At 46.7% G+C, this 17,046-nt stretch overlaps 3 non-coding genes across 3 annotated transcripts; all 3 read left to right on the plus strand.

The window, feature by feature from the left end:
• The first annotated feature begins 405 nt into the window (after nucleotides 1-405).
• trnay-gua (transfer RNA tyrosine (anticodon GUA)) lies at nucleotides 406-493 on the plus strand. The gene is given in 2 exon segments: nucleotides 406-442; nucleotides 458-493. It is a non-coding gene; the product is annotated as a tRNA-Tyr (tRNA).
• A 3,507-nt stretch (nucleotides 494-4,000) lies between these two features.
• On the plus strand, nucleotides 4,001-4,082 carry trnal-uag (transfer RNA leucine (anticodon UAG)). Its single transcript has one exon. It is a non-coding gene; the product is annotated as a tRNA-Leu (tRNA).
• Nucleotides 4,083-7,310: 3,228 nt separating this feature from the next.
• trnaa-ugc (transfer RNA alanine (anticodon UGC)) lies at nucleotides 7,311-7,383 on the plus strand. The gene has a single exon. It is a non-coding gene; the product is annotated as a tRNA-Ala (tRNA).
• Nucleotides 7,384-17,046: the final 9,663 nt, after the last annotated feature.

Consider the following 17,046-nt stretch of genomic DNA (forward strand, 5'->3'; position numbering starts at 1 on the left):
AATTACATGAACACGCTAATATTTAACTCAAAACCACATTTCGAAACTTCTTTATTTCCACGAAAATATTATTAATGTAGCACAAACGCTACTTTCTAATAAAGACAGAAAGAAACTATTTGTTTTGTGTCTCATGGTGATCCTCCTCTCGATACTAATGACATGTTTAATATGATCCCTCGAGAAAAAAAAGGAGTCAATTTCCGCCTGGAATGATTGATGCCCCATCAAACATTTTGTAATATCCCTGGAAGTTTATACAGTAGAATCCTGGTTCGTGGCTTAAATTCAAGGTAAACAAGACTAAGGAAACGAGTTGGAAACTTGATGTCGAAGTGGGATTTAAATCACCCGGAACATTTCACTACATTGGGCAGTATGTGCTAGGGAGCATTGCTTGACGTCCCTTCGATAGCTCAGTTGGTAGAGCGGAGGACTGTAGTGGAGTCAGTAGGGAATCCTTAGGTCGCTGGTTCGATTCCGGCTCGAAGGAAGGTGCTTTTTGTGTACTTTAATCAAAGAGTTAAAAAAGCGAATCTGTTTCATTCAGACATTTATCAAAAGTTCAATAAACGACGAAGTAGAGGTTCCTGTTCCGAATTCAGCCCACGTCTGATTGTCTTGTTTTGGCCAAGATCCGATCTTTGAATTAAGGGACTACTCTGTCTGCTTTGTAATTCAAAAATACATACAAATGTCAAGTTTTTTGTAGATATAAAGGTGTTCTCTGTTTTCAAAGGATAGGTACTTAATTGGCATAATGATTTGGTATTGATTTTGTATCGTTGTATTATGAAGTTTGTGCTTTCTGTGTTTTTATTGTATTGTGAACTTATTTTTTAAACAAATGCTTACAAAGGCAAACACGGCACACATCTGTTTATACCAGTGGTGAATTGTACATTTGTACAAGCTACTGTGCACTTCTGGGAGTATAACAGGTTCGATATAAAGTGGCAAAAATATAAAAGGGGAATATACCCCAGACTGCGTATAAGCTCTCGTTGTGACTGTTGTTTTATTTTTAGATAAAAATGGCGTACTGTGCACGAAATGTTGCAGAAACACAATTTGATATTTTAATAATTATTATTTTAATAATTTGATCAAATTGAGGCCCAGGATCCAAATCTTCAGTTCTGATTTTTTTAAGTGATATCTTTCCTTCCTGTCGTGGAAGTCACACGATGTGAGCAATTGTTTTTTTTACGTTGCGATCCAAAGATCCTCAGGCGCACTGTAACCAAACCAGGATGGATTCTGCTCGGAGCCGGACTGAGCTCATTCTCACTCCCTGTGCTAAAAACAGAATTAGCTCTTCCCCGAACATCGTCTACAGCTGCTGGATGGTGCTCTGCGTCTTACTGCTCCGGCAATTACTTTGACGAAAGACAGATCACTTGTGCGCTTTTAACCTTCTCGCAGCTACAGCTATAGCCCTGAAAAAAGCATTAGCTTTATCAGTTTTTACATTAATCTATTTTGAATCAAAGTTTGATATTTTTTTATTTTTTATTGCATTTTACATTACAATTATAATAATAATAATTATTATTATTATTACGCACACTTATATAGCGCTGTTCTGGATACTCCACTCAATGCGCTTTACAGATAATGGGGACTCCCCTCCACCACCACCATTCTCCTGAATGATCACAGAGAGTCAGGACCTCGGTTTTACGTCTCAGCCGAAGGACGGCACCTGTTTACAGTTTAGTGTCCCCTTCATTGTACTGGGGTATTAGGACCCGCATGGACCGCAGGGTGTGCGTCAAGCGACAGAAACCAGACGTGTGTCGGGCTCGGCTGCGAGCAGGACAATGACATCACAGGGACAAAGTAGAGGAAATCAAAAGGGTTCTATAAAAGACCTATGTAAGCTGTTGGTTTGCAGTCTGGACTCTAAATCCTCCGATCCGATTTTAAATCTCTCTAATACCTGAGCTGCGGCTTCTTCCGAGTATTTATTCGTATACTTATTATGTGTAAGTGTATAGATGAAACCTTTCATATATTGTTCAGTTTAAATCAAAATGCTTTACTAATACAAGAGAGAAGTATAGTATGAAGGATGTGACAAATCTATGATTTCTTGGAACAAAACGGTTTTTATTTGCATTCGAAATGAAGCGGAATTTTAGCGGGACACACAAACCCTTTGTCCTTTTTAGAGTTTTTAGAGTGAACAGACATAAATGTAGAAAACGTGTTTTTTAGCACTACAATAGCAGGGTCAGTGGCATAATGAATAACGCGTCAGGCCTCGCGTCAGAAAATTATAAGTTGGACTGCCGTCTGGCTTGTTGCGTTTATACCACTTACGTTGTTTTATATAAATGAACTCCACCTGAAAGCTATAGAAAACACTTTGGGTAAGTTGTCTGCAGCCTCATGCGAATTTCGACAACTTACCCAAAACACTGTACTGTCTGGAGATCAGCTCCAGCTCTGAACTCAATTGCAATGAAAAACCATGCGTAACAAAACTGGAGAACAGCTGAACTTGTGTTCAGTTCGGTGATGAGGGATCAGAACTGTCCTTGTTGTAATTAGCACGAACTGCACAGGCTCTGAATCAGACCATGTCAATTAGTCTGATCAATGTAGGACACGTTAATGTAGAATTATTAAAAGGTTTATTAGTTAGTTAGTTCAAGTTTACCCACCTGAACTAATGTAGAATTATTACTTGGTCTGTCTCTTGTTTGTATATAAATGAATGACTCTGACAACTTAATGTTAGTTTTTAATTTAGTTTTACGATGTAGGTCAGGCGTTGACATATGCACGAGTATATGAAATGTCTCACTCCTGATTCAACTCATGTTCTATAGGAGATTGGCGATTCCTCCTGTTTCTCATACAACCATATCAGAACAGAAGCCGTTTCACCCAGCTCTGATTCAAGATCGACTTGCATCTTTATCCCTTTTTTGTTCGTGATCATTATTTTCTTTAGTTATGATCAATATTGAACTTTTTCTAAATGAAATGACAATAATCAAACATGCAGGCAGATTTTTGAAAAGTATTCGGAATTGACAGGGTGCCCCTTTGGAACAATCGTCAGAAATTGTGAGAAAATGAAAGTTATGTAAGCTCTCACACAAAGCATTGAAGATTGGAATCTGAGTGTAAAAAAGTTACCCGTCTCCCAATGATAGGCAGGGATACACACCATGACTCGAATAGACTCAGCGAACTTTAACACCTATGATATTACGAGTGCTTTGCACGTGTCGAATTTCAAGAAGGAACTACTACAACAGTTGTGGACATAATTCAATACCACCGGCAAAGTCCAATGCCGGCAACATCTGAGAAAATAATGTTCACTCATGGAATTTGGTCTTTGAATGGCTGGCGGGAAAATTCATTTATACTCCTGTTGCACCCTCAGCTGAAACATGTTAAAATAACAACGCAGATTTGTTGCAGAACCTGACAAGAATTATTGGGTTAGCACTGTATGTATTCTTGTATATTTACTTTAATTTTAATATAAATGTAAACATGCATGCTGTATAAGCTATTGTAATTTTAAAATATGTTAGCTGAGGATGCGAAGGGGGCTATTATACCTTGTGAAACACACAAGGAACTGTAAAAAAGGCTGTTATTTGAATAAAATTGGCGATCACAAGAAAACCACAATTTATGTGGTATTATCATCAATATCCTTCAAAATCTACGTTCAAATGAAGGATTTGAAGAAACTATGAAAAAAGCAACAGTAATAGCAGAGGATTTTGATTTTTGCTCTTCAAGTCAGCAGATCACCGTAGAGTTGCACCCCTACAAACAGCACAAAGGATGAATCCCACCACCTTCATTATTGCTGTGTTTGTGCCAGTGAAAGTAGCGTTTGTGTTATTGAAAGCATCTCGGAAGATGAAGGTGCAGTCACTTCCACATGTCATGATATCATTAGATCTGACGACAAGAGCTGAAGCCCCCCCTAGTCCAAGCCAGCAATGTGAAGATGGGTATGGAGGAAGGTAGCGTGGCTGAGTGGTCTAAGGTACTGGATTTAGGCTCCAGTCTCTCTGGGGGCGTGGGTTTGAATCCCACTGCTGCCAAATATTAATGTTTTAAGACCTGCAATACAATCAGTAAAAGCGCTTTTTGTTAGGCTGCGGGAGGTGTTTAGAGATAGACTTTCTAAAAGACAGGCTTAACATCAAGGCAGAAAAAATATTTTGTTTTCTCAACAGAAATTCTCTTTGGCACGTTCAGCTTTATGTAGGGAACAACGTCTGCCGAGATCACTTTTGAGGCAGTGCACATGATAGTGTACCGGCAAGTACAGTACATTTAATATTGGCTGTGGTGGTGAGCTGCTTTTGTCTGTGAAACTTTTAATTCTTCACGCCGAATCGTTGGCAGGGGTAAAGCTTATTAAATCTTTGAACATAGCGCTCCATCAGAAATACTTTGTTCGTGATCAAAAGAGATCAGAGGATTAACTTCATGGATTCACATACCATACCTTACAGGAAAGATTTAAAAGGGGAATTGATTGTGCTTCCTGATGTTGTTCCTGTGGTTTCTTTGGATACAAAGGTGAATGTTCTTTAAAGTTCTGCTAGAGTATCCACTGGGTGGGCTTTATCAATCAGCTCGGATAGGTCATCTGTGCTCCGTCTCCGGAAAATAATCAGCACTGTAGTTTTTTCCTGTGCTGTCTTTTAAAACATATAAGATCACGAGCTTACAGATTTCTCCAAGTAACAACTATACATTTTAACCCAGCGGTTAGCATTCCTTCAATCCAATAGTTTTACTCCGGGTAAAAAGCAGCGAAATATATAGAGAGATTATATTCAAATATTTCAACGTTCTTATTGGATTACCTGTATGGAGATATCGCTCAGAATTCCTAATATGATTTTGAGTTCAGTTTTGCTTTACTACTTTCAGAGTCTTTTATTGACCTTGCTGAAGCAGAGAAGTGACATAATCACAAATGCGACTTACCTGTGCTACTGTTTTTGGTTAATAATGATTATTGCAAGGAAAAAAAAACAGCTCCTTGCATTAAGAGCAAGAGCAACCAACACGCTCGCTTGTTGAGTTGGGTTTTTTTTCCGTGGTGCTCTTCCTCAGATGTAAAGTTATTTGGCGAGCAAGGACCTCTGAGAAGGAGCCTGAATCCATCAAGAACTCAGAAATTCTAATATCGCACTACTGTCTTGTGTACAGAGATCTGCTTCTTCCTTTTTGAGTGTTTTGGTGTTTAAGAGCACGCTTCCTACCTCGAATGTTAGTTTCAGGAGATGTGCTACCGGATAAATGATTATCTTGAAAAGGTTTGGGGATGCACTGGCCGGGATTAAAACCCGGCTCAATTATTTGGAAGTCACCTGTACTACCAACACACTTCTAAGAAGCACCCGCACATTTTCGCAATCCTCTCTCTCACCTACAAAGTTATGAAGACACAGACGACCAATGAAAACTAATTTGATTCACCCAAGGCTTCACTCTTCTGTTGTGATGTTGTTTTAATTAGTGTTAGCTGTGATGAGGTATTGTTTCTGTCTCTTAAAGTTTAAGAGTCTGCTCCTTTCTTCCTGGTATAGAAAAAAACATGTTCCATCTTTGTTTACAAACACCACTGTAAATTATTTGTCCATCTCTAAAGCCTGTGTGTATTGACAAGGCAATTCAAAAGCACATATTAAATAAGAACATGATCCTTCTTGTTACCATTCCCGTGGTTGGAGCGTTGTTTCGCCCTTTAACGTTCTTCTACAATATTTACAGACGGCTTTATCACTGGAGTTGTGTGCATCGGTCCATGAACATCAACTGTACTGCTGTTTTTCTATGCGTAATTTAATCGCAAGCACTTAAAAGATGCAAAAAGATTTCAAAGAAAACATAATTGAAAGACAGTCGAGTAAGGAGGTAGAAAAACGCTCTCCCCCGTTGAAGAATCAACCACCGTCGCCCATGTGACTGGATATAAAAATAAATTATTCATTTCAATTATTCATGAAGGGTGGATTGTGGTCAGTGAACATATGCACATCTTTAAGTCAGTTCCACCATCTGTGCCATAGGGGATGTAGTTCAGTGGTAGAGTGCGTGCTTTTCATGTATGAAGTTCCGAGTTCAATCCCTGGCATCACCAGATGTCTTACATTATTGTGCTCACATCGCAATCTTCTGTTGAGTGAGAACTCTTTGCTCGTGTTCATAGAGAGACAGGTTTACACAATTAAACTCAGTCACACACGAAGTGCTACAGTGTTGCTCTGCTGTTTTAAATGTACCTCCAAAGCATTTTGTTCTGTTAACTACCAAATGATTTGAACTAATTTTACATCATATTCAGGAAATCCAGAGAAGGTCATCAGACTTTTAGTGGCTGTTGAAGAAAACACCTGTTGAATCTCACCAGGGATTTCTTGAGAGATCATTCAGCAAGCGAGTTAACAGGGGTTAACGTAGAGAGTGGCGGAGGTGGGATGTCAGGGCTTGACGTCACTGCTTTATTCAAAGAGTGGAGGGGTGGGTGTCAGGGCTATATGACAGTGCTTTCCGCAGAGAGTGGTGGGGGTGGGATGTCAGGGCCATATGACACTGCTTTACACAGAGAATGGAGGAGGTGGGATGTCAGGGCCTGAAAACACGGCTTAACGCAGAGAGTGGAGGGGTGGTGTCAGGGCCATACGACACTTCTTTACACAGAGAGTGGTGGGGGTGGGATGTCAGGGCCATATGACACTGCTTTATACAGAGAGTGGCGGGGGTGGGATGTCAGGGCCTGAAGATACTGCTTTACGCAGAGAGTGGCGGAGGTGGGATGTCAGGGCCTGACAACACAGATTAACGCAGAGAGTGGAGGGGTGGGCGTCAGGGCCACACGACACTTCTTTATGCAGAGAGTGGTGGGGGTGGGATGTCATGGTTATACGACAGTGCTTTCCATTGAGAGTGGTGGGGGTGGGATGTTATGGCCATAAGACACTGCTTTATGCAGAGAGTTGAGGGATTGATGTCAGGGCCATATGACAGTGCTCCACTCAGGCCTCTGCTTGAATTTGTACTCCTCCTCTCTCCCTACCTCTACCTCTATGATATTTGCACTTTCTGGAGAGGCGATTTTCTCCACTTCAGTAGCCCGATTGCGTGGAGAGGGCTGTAGAATGTGGCACCGCCTTTCCTGCTCCGTCCATGACAGGCGTGCTGGTCTCTGGAGAGAGAGCACGGTCCATCAGCGCACTCCAATAAAGGCACTGGAAGCAGCTGAAACGCATTGGCGAAGCTCAGCACTGGGCCGCTGGGCACATCTTACCACCGTTTCCGTAGTGTAGTGGTTATCATGTTCGCCTTGCATGCGAAAGGCCCTCGGTTCGAAACCGGGCGGAAACAGACTGGCTTCTTTTGTCGCATACAAATGGGTTGTACAACTTTAAACTAGCAAATGGAAGAGGGCTGAAGTAAGAGACAAGATGTAAATAGGGTTAACTTAAGTCAGTTCTGCCTGAAAATTAGACTTCTAAGCAACAGGGGTTTATGGCAGGAAAGGGGGTTAACTGATAAGGATTCCAGATGCGAGGGGGCATAATCTTAAACTGACCATTTGGCCAGGGTCTCTTAACTGGCCAAATACCACGACCCCCCCCCCCCCCTTACCATAACACGGAATGACGTCTGAAGCAGCAAGGAAGGACTATATAACCTAAAAGTTTGTACCGGCACATCGAACAATACTTCGGTTTTGTTGTTTCTTGTGGGAAACAAGACTTCGGCTTTATTGTTCCTTGTGTCCGTCATGGCAGTGAACAGGTCCTGGTTACAGGATCTCTAAAAAAGGAAATAAAGACTGAAATCAGATCCGACCCACCATGCTGCCACGGTGACGGTGCACTGCCCAGTGAAAGTGGCAGCCTGTCCCTGGACTGTGGGAAACTGGAGCACCTGGAGGAAACCCCCACAGACCAGGGAGAGAACATGCAAACTCCACACAGACAGCACCCACACCCCAGGTCCAGCACTGTGAAGCATGCCCGACGATGCGGAAGGGCTTTTACAAATGAGTGTGTAACTCACACTGGTGCCCAGGATGGCCTGCTACCGGAACGCAACCTAATTTTCTTAATGCAGTTTGTTCGAAGCGGTTTGCAGGAGCTGGAGGTGAGGACTGAGCTGGGGTCCAGTGTGCAAGAGTGACTACTGATGTCGTGTGTGTGTGTGTGTGTGTGTGTGTGTGTGTGTGTGTGTGTGTGTGTGTGTGTGTGTCTGGATCATTGTGAGCGCCGTCAGGTTTGTGTATTTGTTTAAACAAGAGGATGTGTCTGTGCGGGTCTGACTCTGTGTGAGGGTGCAGCTCTAACTGTGCGCGCGCGGGCGTGTCTATCTCTCTACAATGCATGAGGGGCTAAATCTGCCTCTGAGAAACTGACTTTTCAGAAGAAAAATCTATGAAAAGGCACGGCCTGGCCCTCTTCTCTTGCTCCCGACGTATAACACACTGGGGGATGAAGCTGGTGTCTTCAGCTGTAACCCTAGCTATTTATGCAAACAGCTCTTTTATGAAAAGCAGCTCTAGGCCTAGACAAGAGGAACAGATAAAACAAATCTTAGATTTATGGCTTATTCAAAGCAGACTGAGCGCTGCTATACTGTATGTAGGAGCCAGAGATGAAGAATGAGCTATTTAAGGAAATCAGGAGTGTGAGAGAGGGAGTGTGTGTTTTTCCTCCCAATAGAGAAGGCTTGTGGTTCTTTCTGCTTTTCTGCACAGGCTGCCAACATAAGTACGTGTTGGGTTCTTGGTTTGAATGCTCGAGTTGTCAGGCTGGCGTTTTTTGTTCCTATTGGAGCCCATAATTGTGAACAAGGCGCTTGAGGACGTCTCTGTGCAGGTGTGCGTTTGTAATGACGTGTGTGCGCATCTCTGTAGCGGATGTTTCAGTAAAAAAACGCATTTAAAACATTCAACCTTTTCATGTTCCTAATATTCTTTCATTCTTCACAATAATAACTAAGGTTGCTGCTGGAAGAGGTGTTAGTGGGGCCAGCAGGGGGAACTCTCACCCTGTGGCCCATGTGGGTCCTAATGCCCCAGTATAGTGACGGGGACACTGGAAAAACTGTAAACAGGTGCCGTCCTTCAGATGAGACGTAAAACCGAGGTCCTGACTCTCTGTGGTCATTAAAAATCCCGGGGTGTTTCTCGAAAAGAGTAGGGGTTTTACCCCAGTGTCCTGGCCAAATTTCCCATTGACCCTTACCAATCATGGCCTCCTAATAACCCCCATTTATGAATTGGCTTCATTACTCTGCTCTCCTCCCCACTCATAGCTGGTGTGTGGGGAGCGTTCTGGTGCACTATGGCTGCCGTCCCATCATCCAGGTGGATGCTGCACATTGGTGGTGGTGGAGGGGAGTCCCCATGTCCTGCAAAGCGCTTTGAGTGGAGTGTCCAGAAAAGCACTATATAAGTGTAAGCAATTATTATTCATTATAATGTAATAAGTCCATTATTTCTCACCCCTCCATTGCAAGGCATACACAACACAAACACCAGGAACAATTATCTCAGAAGTGAATTGCAAATGTATTGAGTTGTGATGCAACTGTAACTTGAACCTAACATGACTGTGGCGTGCATTTTTGAAATTGCATTTTCACAGCTGAAATACAAAATGAAGCTGATCGCAGTCCAAACTCAAGGTATTGTTGTAAAACTAAATATTCAACATGTTTCTACCTGTCCCTTTTCAGCTCACTCAGAAGTCCACAGCCTGCAGCCTGGTGCCTCTCTGTCTCCCCCCTCCACACTGCTGGTCCAGTGGAGGTGCTGTTTGATCCTGCACGATCTGTCCGGAATCGTATAGTCTTACTGAGCAGCGCAGGGCTCCCTGGCCCCAGGTACGAACAGTGAGTGTCAGTGCAGAACAGCTCTCTGACACTCCGCTCCCTCACTCCAGCTGATCAGGGCAACTACACAGTGAGGGACCTTAATGGAAGCAGTATCAGCACTGTGATCGTCACTGTGGGTGGTGAGCAGGTCTACAGTAGGATCACTAGAGGGCTCTATATTCTTGACAGAGTGTGTTCTTATATCATCCTCTGTCCTGATTGTCTTTCAGCTCACAGAGACAATGTCACCCTGCAGCCTGAAGCCTCTCTGTCTGTCCCTCTGTTCACTGGAGAGCCAGTGGAGGTGCTGTTTGATCCTGCAGGAGGTGGAAACTGGACCTCAGTGTGTTCTGTCCAGAACAGCACAGCCAGCTGTGTCCCCCAGTACAGTTTTTTTTATTTTTGATAATAAGCCATATGTTGATTACAATATTGTACATAATGTATAATTTGAACTCGATATTTTTCAGGAGTGAATGATTGTATATTTTCAGAATAAATTTCGAAACCAAATTATTGTCCCTCGATCTCTGTCTCTCTCTCGTCCTGCTGTCTGTCTGTCCCTGCCTCTCTGTCTCTCTCTCTTTCAGCCCCGTCTGTCAGTCTGTCTGTCCTTCTCTCTCCTTCCTCTCTCTCTCTCCTTCCGCTCTCTCTCTCGGTTTGTTTGTCCCTCAATCTCAATCTTTCTCTTTGCCTGCTGTCTTTCTGTGCCTTCATCTTTGTGTCTCTCTCTCCTTCCTTTCTGTCTGTCTCTCTGTCTGTCCTGCGTTGTCCCAGCTGGGCCTGTCTCCCCGGCTCTCTGCCTTCAGCTCTGTTCGCCGATGTCCCACCAGCCCGTCTCTCTCTCAGCCTGTCTCTTGACTTGCAGGAGGAAGAGGAGGTGGAGACAGCTCATCCGGCAGGAGAGAGGAAGAAGGTCAGTGCTGGTCCCACCCTGCCTCCTGTCCTGTCTGTGGTGGAGTTTCGCCATCTTGTCTGTCTTGTCAGCCCTGTCTGTCACTGTCTCTCTCCTCCTCCTCTCTGTGCTGTGGTGTCCAGTCAGTGTGTCTCTCTCCTCCTCCTCTCTGTCCTGTGGTGTCTAGGCAGTGTGTCTCTCTCCTCCTCCTCTTCTCTGTCCTATGGTGTACAGTGGGTCAGTATTAGTGGGCTACACCCAGGCTCACTCACTGCGAGTGTGATCTCAGCAGAGTCTCTGTACTCTTGGGACACTTGACTCACCTGTCTCTCTCTTTCTCTCCCTGTGCTGTCCCTCTCCTGCCCCCTCTCTCCCTACTCGGACTCCAGCTGGAGGAGGTCCAATCACCACCTCCTGTGAGACAGAAGAAAAAGAAAGTGGGTAATGCTCTGATTCTCTCTTTACTCCTGTCCAGTGTCCAGTCAGTGTGTGTGTATGAACCCCTCTCTCTCTCAGTGCAGTGTTCATGTACTGGAGTGTCCAGTCAGTGTGTGTGTATGAACCCCTCTCTCTCTCAGTGCAGTGTTCATGTCCTGGAGTGTCCAGTCCGACTCTTAACGTGACTCTCCTGTCTCTGCTTCAGAAGTGCTGGTGCGTCTTTTTAAAGTCCCTGAGCTGCATGTCGGTGGAGACAGATGATAAGGACGAGCCGATGGAGGCGGCGGAGACCGTGTGTCAGGAGAGGAAGAGCGAGGGAGAGGAGGAGCAGGCTGCCGGGAAGGACAAGAAGAAGAAGAGGAGGTGCAGGTGAGCAGACAGGGGGACGCCGCCCGGTCGTGTCTGTGATTCAAGAAGGAGTCTCCTCTTGCTGTTTGATGTCATGGTGATGTCCGTGTCTGTGTCCCTCACACCTGCAATAACAATATTCTTTCCAGGTTCCTTTCCTGGTTCTGTGCCAGCTAAGATCGGAGTCGCCTTCCCCACCAAGGACTGGACTGGACTGGACTGGACTGGAGCTGAGGGACACCAGACTGGACTGGACTGGAGCCAAGGGACCCCAGACTGTGCTGGACCGAAGCTGAGGGACCCCAGACTGCACTGGACCGGAGCTGAGAGACACCAGACTGGACTGGACTGGAGCTGAGGGACCCCAGACTGTGCTGGACCGAAGCTGAGGGACCCCAGTCTGTGCTGGACCGAAGCTGAGGGACCCCAGTCTGTGCTGGGCCAAAGCTGAGGGACCCCAGTCTGTGCTGGACCGAAGCTGAGGGACTCCAGACTGTGCTGGACCAAAGCTGAGGGGCCCCAGACTGGACTGGACTGGAGCTGAGGGGCCCCAGGCTGTGCTGGACCGAAGCTGAGGGACCCCAGACTGGACTGGACCAAAGCTAAGGGACCCCAGACTGTGCTGGACTGAAGCTGAGGGACCCCAGTCTGGACCGAAGCTGAGAGACCCCAGTCTGTGCTGGACCGAAGCTGAGGGACCCCAGTCTGGACCGAAGCTGAGGGACCCCAGTCTGTGCTGGGCCGAAGCTGAGGGACACCAGTCTGGACTAAAGCTGAGGGACCCCAGTCTGTGCTGGACCGAAGCTGAGGGACCCCAGTCTGTGCTGGACCGAAGCTGAGGGACCCCAGACTGTGCTGGACCGAAGCTGAGGGACCCCAGACTGGGCTGCACTGGAGCTGAGGGACACCAGACTGGACTGGACTGCACTGGAGCTGAGGGGCCCCATACTGGACTGGACCAGAGCTGAGGGGCCCCAGACTGGACTGGACCGGAGCTGAGGGACCCCAGATCCCAGTCTGGACTGAAGCTGAGGGACCCCAGTCTGGACTGAAGCTGAGGGACCCCAGACCCCAGTCTGGACTGAAGCTGAGGGACCCCAGACTGGACTGTGGAAAACTTTCACATTATCTCCACCTGAGTCCTCAGATCGTCTGCATGACCTTGTATTATTAAGTATTATTTTAAGGTCCTGTGATGATCGTAAGATGGGGGGGGGGGGGGGTGTGTCCCTTGACATTAATCTGTATTGTAATTTTTGTTCTTTTGTTAAGCATCATTAAAATGTTTTTTAAAAAAAGCTTTTGGTTTTTTCCCTCCCCCCCCGAAACGAACAAACAGAGTCTGTCTTTCTCTTTCATCCCGGAGAGTTTGTGGTTGATGGATTGAGGCCGAGAGCCCTCGTTGTCGGCGTGCCACCAGTTAGCGGGGCTAAAGCAGGGGGGGCATCGTGTCCAATACTCCTTGAAACGAGACAGATTTCAAGCCACCTCCGTCTGAAGAGAAGGAAGTTGACCACGAACTCCAGGGTGTCCTAGGAAGCTCTTTAGCCATCGTTTGCCCAGCAGCCATCTCACCCTGCAGCTCCCAGCTAGCAGCCCCCTCCCCACTGGAGCCCAGCAGGTAGAAGCCTGGTCAGTACCTGGAGGGGAGACTCCTGGGAAAAACTGAGGTTGCTGCTGGGAGAGGTGTGAGTGGGGCCAGCAGGGGGCGCTTTCACCCTGCGGTCTGTGTGGGTCCTGATGCCCCAGTATAGTGACGGGGGACACTGGACTGTAAACAGGCGCCGTCCTTCGGATAAGACGTCAAACCGAGGTCCTGACTCTCTGTGCTCATTAACAATCCCGGGGTGTTTCTGGAGAGGAGTAGGGGTGTTACCCCAGTGTCCTGGCCTGATTCCCCCCCTGGTCTTGACCCATCATGGCCTCCTTATCACCCCCCCTCTCTGAACTGGCTCCATCCCTCTGCTCTCCTCCCCACTGAGAGCTGCTGTGTGCTGAGCGGACTGGAGCATCATCCACGTGGGGGCTGCACACTGGGGGGGCTGGAGGGGATCCCCCTGACCTGGGAAGAGCTCTGAGTGGAGAGTCCAGACGGATTAATTATTATTATTATTATTCGTGCTGCACTGGGCTTCAGTCCTGGTAGTGAGAGGGGGATCTGTGATCAGTACAGATACTTATGACTGTATAATAATACAGAAATGGAAAACAGGGTAGCGCTGTAGTCTCTTCGAAACGTTTTGAACTGCCAGAAGAAGTTTTCACAACCCGGACTCGTGAAGGTACAGGTCTTCTCCCTTCGTCCGGAGTAAGGTGAGAGGTTATCCCCTCGGGGCGCAGTATCCCCGATGCACCCCCCCACCACCACCCAAAATGACACACACTTCTGTGACGATTGGGAGACCCCGGTTCGATCAGCCCCTGCGGTGTAGGAAACGACCCGCTGGAGAGAACACGCAGACTCCACACAGAAGGGTCACCTCGGCATTTATTCCAACAGCAAAACACCAGAGAGAAACGGGTCTCCGAAAGATGAGCGCACACCGGGAAAAACACTACGGGGTCATTACAAATGGGAATAGGAGTTCTTTTTTTCTTTTCCGGACGTCAGTTGTATCGTGTCCTGGTGATTTCTCCTGTTTCGAACGGAGTTCAATGTCACGTTTCTACTTTATTAGAGAGAGGCACTGAACTTTGGGGAACGTGACATCCACCCAGTATTACTAGTAGGTTGATAAATATAAATGTTCTTTTTCCCCCCGTATGATACCTCGCGAAATATAACGATGGCCAACTCCTTAAGTCGAAATTTAAACCCTTCTCACGCTACAAGACAGTCCGTCAACATCGCCGCGGCCCGAAGCGCGACCTTCGGTATGACGTTGGCGGAAGGGGGTAGGGTAAGTACGTCACAGCCGGGGGAAGCCCCTATCACGTGAGAGGGGTGCGGCGGGCGACGAGCCCCCGGGGGCGAAGAGAAGTTGATTTGCGTGGGGTGTGGAAACACTACACGACCGGGCAAGCGAGCCGTTTTTTTTTTTGTTTTGTTTTTTCAGAACATCAGAACAACCGCAGAGATGACCATCGATCCACTCCGGACGTTTCCTTTTTTGTCCTTTTTGGCCTCCAAAATAAAAAAAAAACTGGGATCCATCGTGGCGTTGCCAAATTAAAACGTCAACCACTTTTCGGGCTTTCGTGCTGTCCATGATGAAACCGTCATGGTTGTGTAAGGATACGTTACGTCACAGACCGGCGGCGCTCGGACGTGAGGAGTGTCGTTACGTTTTTGAAACGGGCACGTCAGACAAGATCTCTGACAAGATCTCTGAAAAACCCAAACCTGTAAGATTCAATTTCAATTCAGTTTTTTTTATATAGCGCCTTTCACAACAAGAATGCCCCAAGGCCCCGAACAAAGGAGTTGTTCCACACCCCCGCCACCCTCTGTGTACAGTAGAGCCCCCTGTACTGACTGGAGGAGCTCACCCAGCTGTGTCTGGAGAGAAGCCGGGGTATCGGCTTCAACCACAGGGCTGGGCGGCTTGTTCCCCACCCCCATCCCCTTCTGTGTACAGAAGAGCCTCCTGTCCTGACTCCAGTAGGAAATGTCACCTGGAGGCAACACACCGGCTTCTTTTAACAGATCACCTCGGGAATCGGGAACAACGGAGCTGTGTGCGGCCGTCTGTACGGAGGGGTTCAGCGCGGGGGGGCTCCGGGCTCGGGTCTGGACCCGGGGGGGGGGGGGGGGCTGTCTGTGTGGAGTCTGCATGTTCTCCCTGTGTTCTTCGGGTCCAAAGACAGGCTTTTGGGCTAATTGGCTTCTGGGAAAACTGGCCCTGGTGTGTGTGTGTCCTATGATGGAGTGCTGTCCTGTCCAGGGTGTGTGAGTGAATGTGTGTTTGTCATGTGATGGACTGGTTCCTGTCCAGGGTGTGTGAGTGTGTGTGTCTGAGTGTCCTGTGAGGGACTGGTGTCCTATCCAGGTTGTGTGTGTGTGTCCTGTGAGGGACTGGTGTCCTGTTCAGGGTGTGTGAGTGTGTGTGTGTATCCTGTGAGTGACTGGTGTCCTGTCCAGGGTGTGTGAGTGTGTGTGTCCTGTGATGGACTGGTGTCCTATCTAGGGTGTGTGTATGTCCTGTGATGGACTGGTGTCCTGTCCAGGGTGTGTGAGTGAGTGTGTGTGTGTCCTGTGATGGACTGGTGTCCTGTTCAGGGTGTGTGAGTGTGTGTGTGTATCCTGTGAGTGACTGGTGTCCTATCTAGGGTGTGTGTATGTCCTGTGATGGACTGGTGTCCTGTCCAGGGTGTGTGAGTGAGTGTGTGTGTGTCCTGTGATGGACTGGTGTCCTGTCCAGGGTGTGTGAGTGTGTGTGTCTGTGTGTCCTGTGATGGACAGATGGTACCAAGCCTGGACACCCATGAGACACTGGCTTCCTCAGAAGACTCTCACGGAGGGCACACTGTCCCTAACCCGGGTCCAGAAGAAACTACAGTGATCTATAATTCCTGCGCCTCGGAAGGGTTTATGACGTCTATGTCCGGCGCCCGCGCCCGTGGACTGGCGGTTTGGCGTCGCGCTCCGCAGCTCGAGCTTCGGTGCGAGGCAGGGCGGGAGGGAGCCGATGTGGCCTCGGCGCCATCTTTGCTGGTGAGTCAATTGTGACCGTTGCGGTACAATAAACCATCAATAAACCTTTTCCCACCCCGTCCAGTATTTCTGTCGCGGCCCACGTCCCTTACAATCGACAAACTATAAAAAAAACAGTAGCCCTTCGCAACATTACACGCCATTTTTTTTATTTTAAACGTCCGCTAGATACGCAGGTGGTTCGATACCTGTCTTATCCTCGCCGGCGTCTTTATACCGGCAAGTGAATTTTATTTGGGGTCCCTCAGAATTGTGACAGAAATGTCAGTGAACCACAATAAAAAACGAAACTTTTTTTTTAAAGGCGGTGAATGGATTTTTTGAGTAACCGTGTAGCGACTAACGTAAGGAAAAAAAGTTGTCTTTCCCTACGAAGACGTTTTGGTACAGGACTTTCTTTAAATATCAGTTGTGCATAGCGTTTTACAAAAAGTTGATGATGATCTTGGAGATAATTGCAAAGGAAAATTGAGATAACTACCAAAACATTACGTGTGAAACGACAGGACAGAACTTTGAACCCACAAAGAAACAAAGGTATGAAATATTGCCTCGTCATGGGGGGTTGATAATTGTAGTAAGTGTTCCTAATTTTCGTAAAGAAATGTATATTATGGGAGTCACACGTGAGATTTAGTGTATATACATTTCATATTGTGCATATATACGGGGTTAAAAAGTGGAATGAGTATGATTATAAACTCGTGTGTCCTATAATCAGATAATTTTTGAACAAGCTTTGATTAGACAGGTGAAAAACAACATCAGATCCTTTATTTTAATATATTCTCACGTCTGAATATCAGCTTCTCCCCTCTGGCCAACATTTCAG

This window comes from Lepisosteus platostomus, chromosome 5, assembly GCF_059453375.1.
Source record: "Lepisosteus platostomus isolate fLepPlt1 chromosome 5, fLepPlt1.hap1, whole genome shotgun sequence".
NCBI classification, from domain to species: domain Eukaryota; kingdom Metazoa; phylum Chordata; class Actinopteri; order Semionotiformes; family Lepisosteidae; genus Lepisosteus; species Lepisosteus platostomus.